This window comes from Miniopterus natalensis, chromosome 16 (genome assembly GCF_054644295.1).
Source record: "Miniopterus natalensis isolate mMinNat1 chromosome 16, mMinNat1.hap1, whole genome shotgun sequence".
NCBI classification, from domain to species: domain Eukaryota; kingdom Metazoa; phylum Chordata; class Mammalia; order Chiroptera; family Miniopteridae; genus Miniopterus; species Miniopterus natalensis.
Window position 1 is genome coordinate 12,593,882 of NC_142096.1, and position 9,848 is coordinate 12,603,729.

Here is a 9,848-nt window from a genome sequence, read left to right on the forward strand (position 1 = left end):
TTAGTAGGATGTTTCCCGACACATAAGGCCAGATACTCTTTCTAAATTTAAAATACCCTGCATATGATGTTTATGCAAGTGTGCATACGACCACATTTTCTCCCCATGAATAATGCATGTCCTATGCAACTTGAGTCCAAAATAAGAAAAATGCTAAACATTTAATAATCTACAAGAATAAAACTTTTGTGTTTGAAAATGTGAGCCTTGAAATAAAAGGAGCTACAGGGTTAATTACATACAGGGAAAAAAAATAAGGTCAAATAATTTCCCCCATCTCTCTCATTATATTTTTCTCACCTTTTATTTCCATAATTGTTCAAATAAGTGAATCCTACTTAAAAACCATAAGGCAAAGTGTGTATTCTTTGAGTGCTAGATAATGAATGGCCATTCTAGACCAATGTTAAAGGGCAGAGACAGTGGAAAGTGTACACAGCTGGAGTCAAGATATGCGAATATGATTATTACACATATCACTAATGCTTTTCTACTTCAAACAAGTCAGGCAACCTCAGTCCAGTCTAGATCATATGAAAATTATCTTATTACAAATTAGATTCAAAAGGAAAATGCAATTTTGACTATCGAGCTGCAGAATTACTTGTGACTGATTATTCTAATGGACTGATTAACTTGTCAGCTAGAGCTCAATAATGTGTGCTGGCTACTAATTAAATAGTCCTTTAGAGGACTGAGCTCTGGATTCAGCTGTCAGGACACTCGGGGTTGTGTTTTAGTTCTGAGGTACCACTTCAGTGACACTTTGTAGGTTATATAACCTTGAGTCTTAGTTACCCTATACACAAATTAATAACATCATACTTATGATTACTGGGTGTGTTTTAGAGAAAGAGAGAGAGTGAGAGAGAGACTTAGTGAGATAATATGCTTTCTAGTCAGTTTCCTCTTGCGTCCTCAGACACTTCACATCCCAATTATTTCCTGTCCTTTACCTTAAATTTCTGTCTCATTCTGCTGAAATTACTTTGAAATTAGTCTTTTCCTTGGCCACACACATATCATCTTCCATCTTTTGTTCCTTCCTCACCTTTTAGAGACAATTTTTTAAAAGGATTGTCTACATATTCCTGTTACCTACCTATGTATGATCTATTCACTTCCTTTCTCATTATTTTCCATAGAACTCTTTACAGGTACCTACAGATCAATCTCCATCAACAGACATTTATTAATATTAACCCAACATTCACCTTGTCCCTTATATTCCTATTTTCCAGGTTTGTGACCTGAACAACAGGATATGCATACTGTTTTTGTTGTTCGGGTCATAAACCTTGAAAAATAATCTCAACATGTTTCCTTCCCCTTCCCACTATAGTTAATATATATGACCAAGTACTACTGATTCTACCTCTGTGTACTCCATTCACTTCTCTCTAAAGCCATGGTTATACTGAGTTACATCCTCAGTCATTCAGTGTCTGAATTTCCCCCAACAGCCCCATAATTGAGCTCCTTGCAAGCATTCTTGCTCCTTCCAATGAATTATCCATGTGAAGCCAGAGTAGTATTTCTAAATGCAATCCCATCATGTCTCCCTCCTTCTTAAGACCTTTCTGTGGCTCCCTATATCCTATTTCCCTATTTCCTTAGTAGAGAATCTAAATTTCTTGAGTTTAAGTTTGGTTTAAAAAGCCAATTTGGATCTACATGATACTAATCTCTCCACTCTCATTCCTTACCAATGATTCTGCTCTGTCCTTTTTTTACATGTACACCAATAAATTTGAATCATTTGCTCCCTCTTTTTGTTTTTATACGTACAATGTGCTCCCATCTCCAGACTTTCACATTTGAAAATCTCCCCAGGCAGCCTTCCATTACCCAAAATTTGGAACAAGTGCCCACATTGTGAAATCTCATAGTTAGTACATCTCCCAGTGTAACACTTTCCACTTTATGATGATATTGACCATCACACTCTGAGATCCATGTCAGTATATCTGTTGAATTTAAGTTGGATACCTTAGAATTCTCATAGTGTTTAGCACTTGGTAACTGATCAATAAAGAAATCTGGGAAAGAACTGTGGACATTTTTAAGCATTATATAATTGAAAGCAATAATATTACCTTACTGAAATTCTAATAAAAAATAGGCATAGATGATTTAAATTTTATTACCACCTATTGTCACATGATTGATTTTACTATTTACACTAATGTTTGTGGAGCAACTAATTTCTTAATTTATAAACAACTGTAACTCAAAGCAGCCTCTTTTCTGTTTTTTTCCATTGAAATTAGAATTAGACTGCCATTATATGTAACATCTTTGTACTCACAATTTACAAGATACAGAAAAGCGTGCTTTTTTTTTTTTTTTTTAGATCAATCTGAAAATACAGGCAGAGCTTGTTTTTTAGTGACTAAAGTTATGGTGGGCTTCTATTAAGTTTAATATGCTTTTTAAACATTCAACAATAGTTCTCCATAAACAATGGAAGGACTCACAATTCAGGAATCCTGAAACAAATTCTTTTAGAAAGGGAATAATCTGTCAACAAATAATCAGCCTTGATTTAATTTTGGTTAAAAAATTTTTTTCTCTAGTTTGTTTTACCAAAGAAATCCTAATCTCTATTGAAAAAAAAAATCATTAGTGGTTTATGATAGAAAGTAAGCACAAACATAATTAGTTGCTACATAAGTTTAAAATACATAACTAAATACACCATTTAATAAGTTGCTGCAAGATACTGAAAGCTCTCCTAGAAACCTCTAAAATATTATAGTTCTTCATAAAATCCTTTCTTCTTAGGGAGCTATTTTAACTGTGCTCATATAACTTCCCTAAAAACTACCCATTTGGATTTTGGAAGGCACTGTAACTCGACAGTGGATATTCAATTTAACCACTGCCTCATCAAATGGATTTTTCTTCTGAAGCTATAAAAAAACAACAACACAAAAAAACAAACTGAAAACAGAAGTTATAAGAAAAATAACCTAAATGGTAGTGTTTTTGTCATCTATTGTTGAGTAACAAAGAATCCCCAAATTTAGTAGCTTCAAACAGCAATAATTAATTGTTTCTTCTGACTCATGAGTTGACTGGAATTAGCTGGATGGTTAATTCCAGCTAATGTAACTAGAGTCACTCACGGGACTACATTCAACTGGTTTCTCAGGTGTAGACAGAACATGCAAGATGGCTCTCATCCTACACACTCTCTCTGCACACCACCTTCTCATCAATCAATACCCCAGTCCAAGCTTCTTTACAGCACAGCATCTGTCTCCAAGAAGCAAGCCCCTACCTTCAAGTGTTTTATCAAGCTTCTACTGCATCACACTTGGCCAATGCAAGTCACATGGCCAACCCCACTGCCAATATGAGAAAAGACTATACTAACTTTTGCAAAATGAAAGGCATGATTCTTGAGGGGCACCAGTGTAAGTCTACCATAGACAGTTAAGTTTGTGAACTTACGTTGCATGATCATTTATTAAAAGTTAAATCTCAACCCTCCAACCTAATTTAATCAACTTAATTTACACCAACCTAATTTAGTCAAGGTAACCTTAAACCATAAGACACCTTCTTCCTGTAGACTTATCCTACAACTTAAGTATTAAAAACTTTGAAATCTCTATTTTCTAAAGAAGGGTTTTTTATACTGATTTGTTTTAACTTTCCTTAAAGTCCTGAAGCTTCATACATAATACCATCTGTGCCCACCTTTATTTTAAAATTTAAATTTTACAAGTATTTGAATTGTTTTTATTTTGACATTTAAGATTATGTGCTATAATATTACTTAATATTGGCTTAGAGAGAATAAAAAGTTTAACATTTACCTTTATTTATAAGTCACGAAAGCACATTCCCTCCTTGAAGGACACTTGCTATTTCCAGAGTCATGGCCTTATTATATAACCTTCCCAGGCTGGTTAAACAAACAAATTGACGTTTTGTTCCTTAGAACACTTCGCTTTCACTCAGAAGCATTATCATCTTGAAACTCAGAGTCAGAAGACCAGACAAAGTACTGGCTGAGCTGCTTCTCTTTTATCCTTTTAATAGTTCCTGAAATTGCAGACATTCTTCCAGGTAAATAAGAAGAGATTTTCTTAAGCTTTCTTGCTACCCTTGTCTCACTTTGAAAATCAATCATTAAATAGTCAAAGTTAGAATAGAAAAGGACTCTGAAGGTTACTGAGTTACCTTACTTCTTTGGTTCTATAATTGCGATAAATTTATGCCATATACTTCATCTTTCAAAATGGGTTTCAATATGTAAAACTAAGACGTTTGCTACCTCAAAAGCAGCTCATTCCTTCTTTGGCTAACTTTACCTTTTAGAATTTTCCTTTTTATGATGGGACAAAAATGTATCCCTATATAACTAGTACACATTAGTTGGAATTTCAATCCTGGGCCATAGGAGACAAGTCTAACCCAGCATATATGGTTTCTTCTTTCAACATGTGTTCCCATTGCCTAGACTAGTAGCTGATACATAGTAGGTACTCAAGAAATATTTGTCAGAGAGTGAGAGAGAAAGAGAGATGGAGACAAAGAGAAAGCTAACAACAATTGAATCCTTGCAATAAATTATTATTAACCTCCTTAAATGCTGTACATTATCTCATTCAAACACATTTATCAAATTTCTTCCTCCCTATGCTCTAGCATTTCCTCTTCAAGACTAAATAGCCACAAGGCCTTCAACCATTCTAAATGTGACCTTGTTTTTGTGGGTTGATTGTGCCCCTCCCCATTCTTGCACTAAAGTCCTAACCTCCCAGTATCTCAGAATGTGGCCTTATTTGGAGATAGTGTCTTTATAAATGTAATCCAGTTAAAATGAGATCCTTAGGGTATTCTAATCTGGCACTACTGGTGTCCAAATTAAAAAAAAAAAAAAAAAAAAAGGATATTTGGACACAGAGACACATACAAGGGAAGATGATGGGAAGACAAAGAGAGAAGATGGCCATCTACAAGGCGACAGAGGCCTGAAGCAGATTTTCCCTCACAGCCCTCAGAAAGGACCAACCTGCCAACACCTTGATTTTGGACTTCCAGTCTGCAGAACTGTGAGATAATATATTTCTGTTGTTAAACCCACCTAGTTTGCTGTCCTTTGTTACAGTCTCCCTAGAATATTAATAAACTGGTCTTATAATTTGGGTTTATACTCTTAAGATACTAATGACAATATGGTATCTAGCATTTATGCAGCACAAGAGCTTTGCAAATATTATTATCCCATTTAATACTGAAAAGATCAGTGCAAAGAACATATATTATTTATCTCTATTTTACAAATGAAGAAACGGAAGCATACAGAGGTTGAGAGATTTTCTCAGTGCCCTACCAGTAGATGGGGGAGCCAGGATTTACACCAGTGATTCCAAAGTCATTATATTTAACCTCTACTTTGTAAGGCTCATTTGATTATTAGCTTCTAAAATTATGGTGGTTAGAAATGAACATGGCACTTCACTTGTAAACTTACCTGTCCTGTCATTTAACGAGGACCCCAAACAATCTATTCATTAACTTCTCTATGTATTTCTTAGACAATCGGGCATTTAATACATATATTTTCATAAAGGAATCAGAACCCTAAAGAACCTCTAAATACTCTGCTACTATCCCTAACCCTTTTTAATTTAACACATTTTATTCTCCTAAATTTAAGCCTTCAGATTATATTTATAAGGAATTACATACATAATTTTAATTTAAATAATGTTCCCAATCCTCATTTAATGATCTGCAAATTGTTGGAGTGATTCTTCTCCTATCTTTCCATGATGATCTTGGTGGACAGACCATCATGTGGACTTCAATGCGCAGAATGTTACCCAACATTTGATTCTTGGGCGGGGAAATGAAGGGGAAGAATATGGTTGGAAATAGGCTAGGGTGAAGACAGAGCCTTAAAGAGATTGCCTGGGTATTTCTGCTACTGAGTTACTAGAGTTGTTCTGGATTTTGTTTCTTCCAAAGGCCTGGGATTTCAAAATGTCCTTCTTTTCTGTGACTTATCTAAAGTTATTATAATAAAATGTTTTGTACTATTAAAAAAATTAATGAGAACCAGTAGTTGTTGCTTAAAATGAAGAAAAAGAAACAATACAATTAGAATTGGTGATATTCCTGGGAGGGCCTTCATAGTCTACCAGGGGGGAAAAATTAATGGATAACAAAACAGACTAACACTTTGCTTCAGACAATTGGCCAGAATAGGAAAAATCTAGAAATTTGATAAACTGCTTAGAAGTATGATCTTGTATACTAAGGCTGCCTAGTAGAAAATGGGCATGCCCGTCAATACCAATGATTTTTCCGGATATTGTTCAACCTTTAACAATATGTAAATGATATTTTAAATTCCCAATCTTTTTTTTGCCTAGACATAAAAAATAACATCCGATTTAATTCAGAATTACATATCTAAGTATGCAATAGAATATTCTAATGCTACTAGGAGAAACTGGATAGAATTCTATGAATTTACCTAAAACATTGCATGTGTTACCCTGGCTTCAGAAATTAGACAACTTGAGTTATCTCTCTCTTCTAGAAAACTCTCTTGACCTACAATACTCTACACTGTGAGTCTGAAATATGGTGATCTCCTTAGCCAGTGTCACCTGTCACTGACATAGAATCTTCCTCACCTTGATTTTGCAATTTCCGATGGTATCTCATGCTTTTTACTTTAGTCTAACACAGCTTGCTTCTATTCTCTTGTGTTTCAGACAACTGTCCTCCTCCTTGGTTACTAATCACTGCGCTTCTCAATCTCAGTCAGGAACAAAGCCCTAATGGCTCATCTGTGCTCTCTTCTTCTGAATTATATTCCAACTCTGATAAATAAACCTCTTCATAGTGACTGAGCAGGATTCCTCTGAGCTTCTTCCTCGGGGACAGAAAATCAACGAAGAACCCACAACTTTATTTGCAACCCTTTATCAAGCAATTCACTGGAGCATGCTGTTTCGATACTGACATAGAAATAGAAATACAGTGGAGGCTTTTTCACTGAATCCGTGAGGTAACCACATAAAATCAGCCTGCAGAAAATGTGGCCAGAACGCAAGACACGATGAGGTGTGGCCAAGGCCGGGCCTGCCAGGGCACGTCAGGTGGAATGAAGGCTCTCACTATATCTGTTCTCCACCACAAGGGCACAATTTGTCCCGGCGCCACTGCATAAAAGCAGCCATAGGAGGCATTTAAGAGTGATATATGAAAAGGGGAATTATAAGGTTTGCATGTTGATATTTTCAGAGAAATTCTAAACTTCAGCAAGTGATGACACTCCATCAATATCCTTCTATAAAAGACATATAGATGCTAATAAATAAATATGCAATATGTAAAGGCCTTCAAAAGCACAAACTACAGTAATTAATTTAGGAAAAGCATACCAGGTGAAGTAAATGAAAAATGAGATAGGTGGGTTTTTTCCCCCCAGGCATAAATATAAGCACAGAATCACTCTTTAGGTATTTGCTTAGCTCTAGGAGAAATCTGTCTTTTCAGGAAAACTGTGTTTAGACAGGCTCAGGTCACTCTGGCAATGTGTTGAATGAAAAAGAAGAACCACATGATGGGTGACTACTTTAAGGTGAACAAGCACAGTTTTGACTGCTTGGCACCTAGTGGTGGTGTGCTATTGTTAAAAAATAAATAGTTTTAAAGCTATTTAAATGTAAGTATAGCACAATTGCTACTCCAAGTTTTCTCACACACATATACGTAAATATAAATAAAAGGCTCCCCTACCTTCTATCTTCACTCATTTTTCTTTCACTCCGAGAGAATCATTCCATGTAATCATTTGGAAGCAGAAATGTTGGGAACTAGTAACGATATGCAAAATCTCCATTTTTGAGCTCCACCATGTTCCATAAGCCTCCGCCTTCACCGTCTTTCTTGTCATTGGAAAGTAAAAGAATAATCAGAAGTTTTAGTGCCATTTTCTACTTCAACTGTCATATCTACCCAACTCATACTGTAAAAATCTCATTTCATGGGGATGTAGCTGTCAAATGAGACAGTGTCTACCAAATGCTCATTTGCTGAAAACTTTTAAAGACATTTTCACTGAATCCAATTCAAGGCATTAAGCATTCAACTTATCAAAAGTCTTTCACTTAGTTTTTCACCTTTGTGAGAAGCATCATGGATCATTGTCAACAACTCACTGAAACAGCAGCTTCAATATTCATACAGAAAATGGGTAGGTCTACCTACTTGGAAGTGATGGGCAATTTTCTCAATGCCCAGTTCTGGATTATAGGCGCCAGTCCTCCAAATGCACCTTGGGGTAATCTAACAACCATAAAGTTGCCAAGAACAAACTTTCTAATTTAGAATCTTTTTTATTTTAAAAAAACACCTCTAATCTATAATCCTTTGCCATACATATAGTTCTCTGCTTACAACTCCTTCACTGTTTTGCCATCTACTTAGAGATGCTGAGGACTGAAACATTTAATCTAACAATGATGCCTACTAAGAAATTAAGTCTCAGAACCAAGTCTCTGGCAGGCCTGGAAGACAGTAACCAGAATGTTGACTAGTGAGCTTAGAAATCATTCTCAGAGATAAAAAATGCACTGGTCATTAGAATGAAATGGAGGTTGGTCACAAGATGAATCAAAGGTTTTAAATCACAAGAAATATAATTTCAAAAGACTGCTAAAAGCAAAATGTATTAATGAGTAACATTGCAGAACAGTAAGAATGATAGTTTTTAAGTTGGCCATCTTAGAGAAGAAGAAAAACCTTAAAGGTTTTATGATTTTAATAAATCGCATACAGAAAAGAATTAGGATCTTTATTTTGTTGGGCAAAATTGTGAAGATGTGCTATTGTTTGTTTACAAGAAAGCTATTATTCATTAAAAAGTGAGGAAAACATATTTATGTTTGATAACTGCAGAGTTGTTCATGTATGATTGTGGAAAAATTAGTCTCTGTGTGCCTCAGTGTCCTCATTTGTAAATTGAAATTGTAATACTATCTACACCATAGAATTTCTGTAAAGGTTAATGGAGTTAGCATATGCAGAACAGCCTCTAGTACACAGTAAGTTCTTTGTGTTTATTGATACTGATAATGTTATTATTCTTGATATTATTTTGTAGCCATGCATTCGACACATATTATTAAACAACTTCTTATGTCACACTCTGTTCAAATGCTGACAATTCAGTGGTGAACAAGATGAAGTTCCTACTCTCACAGAGCTAACATTCTGTGGTGAGGATAGGTTTCCTTTTAAAATCTATACCAAAGCTATTCCTCATATGGATAGAGAGGTTTCTTTCTATCTTTAGAAGAAGTTCTAGCTGTACAGTAATGAATGAACACAGGGAACTCTTGTGTGTAACCAGAAAATTTTACAAGATTTTTCAACAGTGAGGCACTGACAAAGGTTTAACATCCTGCTTTTCAAAAAACAACAATGAAAAGGGTCTGGTTTGTAGCATGTGCCAATTTCCATGGTGTAAATACTCCCAGTATGACTAATTTTTAGCAACCAATGTGACATCACTGAAAGGTGAAGATAGGAAGAGAAACAATAGCATACCATCTAGCAGTATTTTCAAGATCAAGATATGTATGAAAATACTCTCAAGAGATAATAGTAAAATATAGTAAAAATAATTAAGAAGTGATAAGTTATGAGTCTTTACAACTTTTGTTTTTATTATACTTTGTTTAACTTGTACACTGATAAAATTTCATTTTTATTAATGGCTATTTTTAACAGCCAGCTTGCAGAATTTCCAAAAATTTAACAATTGGTTCTTGTGAGCTCCAGCACACCACAATTTCCCAAGCGCAACCATACCA

At 35.1% G+C, this 9,848-nt stretch overlaps 1 long non-coding RNA gene across 1 annotated transcript in view; it reads right to left on the minus strand.

Moving 5' to 3' along the window:
- Window positions 1-7,883, minus strand: part of LOC148091339 (uncharacterized) — a 74,813-nt gene extending 66,930 nt beyond the window's left edge. The window contains exon 1 of the long non-coding RNA XR_015715755.1: window positions 7,771-7,883. This is a non-coding gene — a long non-coding RNA (uncharacterized LOC148091339). The remainder of the gene's footprint in view (window positions 1-7,770) is intronic.
- Window positions 7,884-9,848: the final 1,965 nt, after the last annotated feature.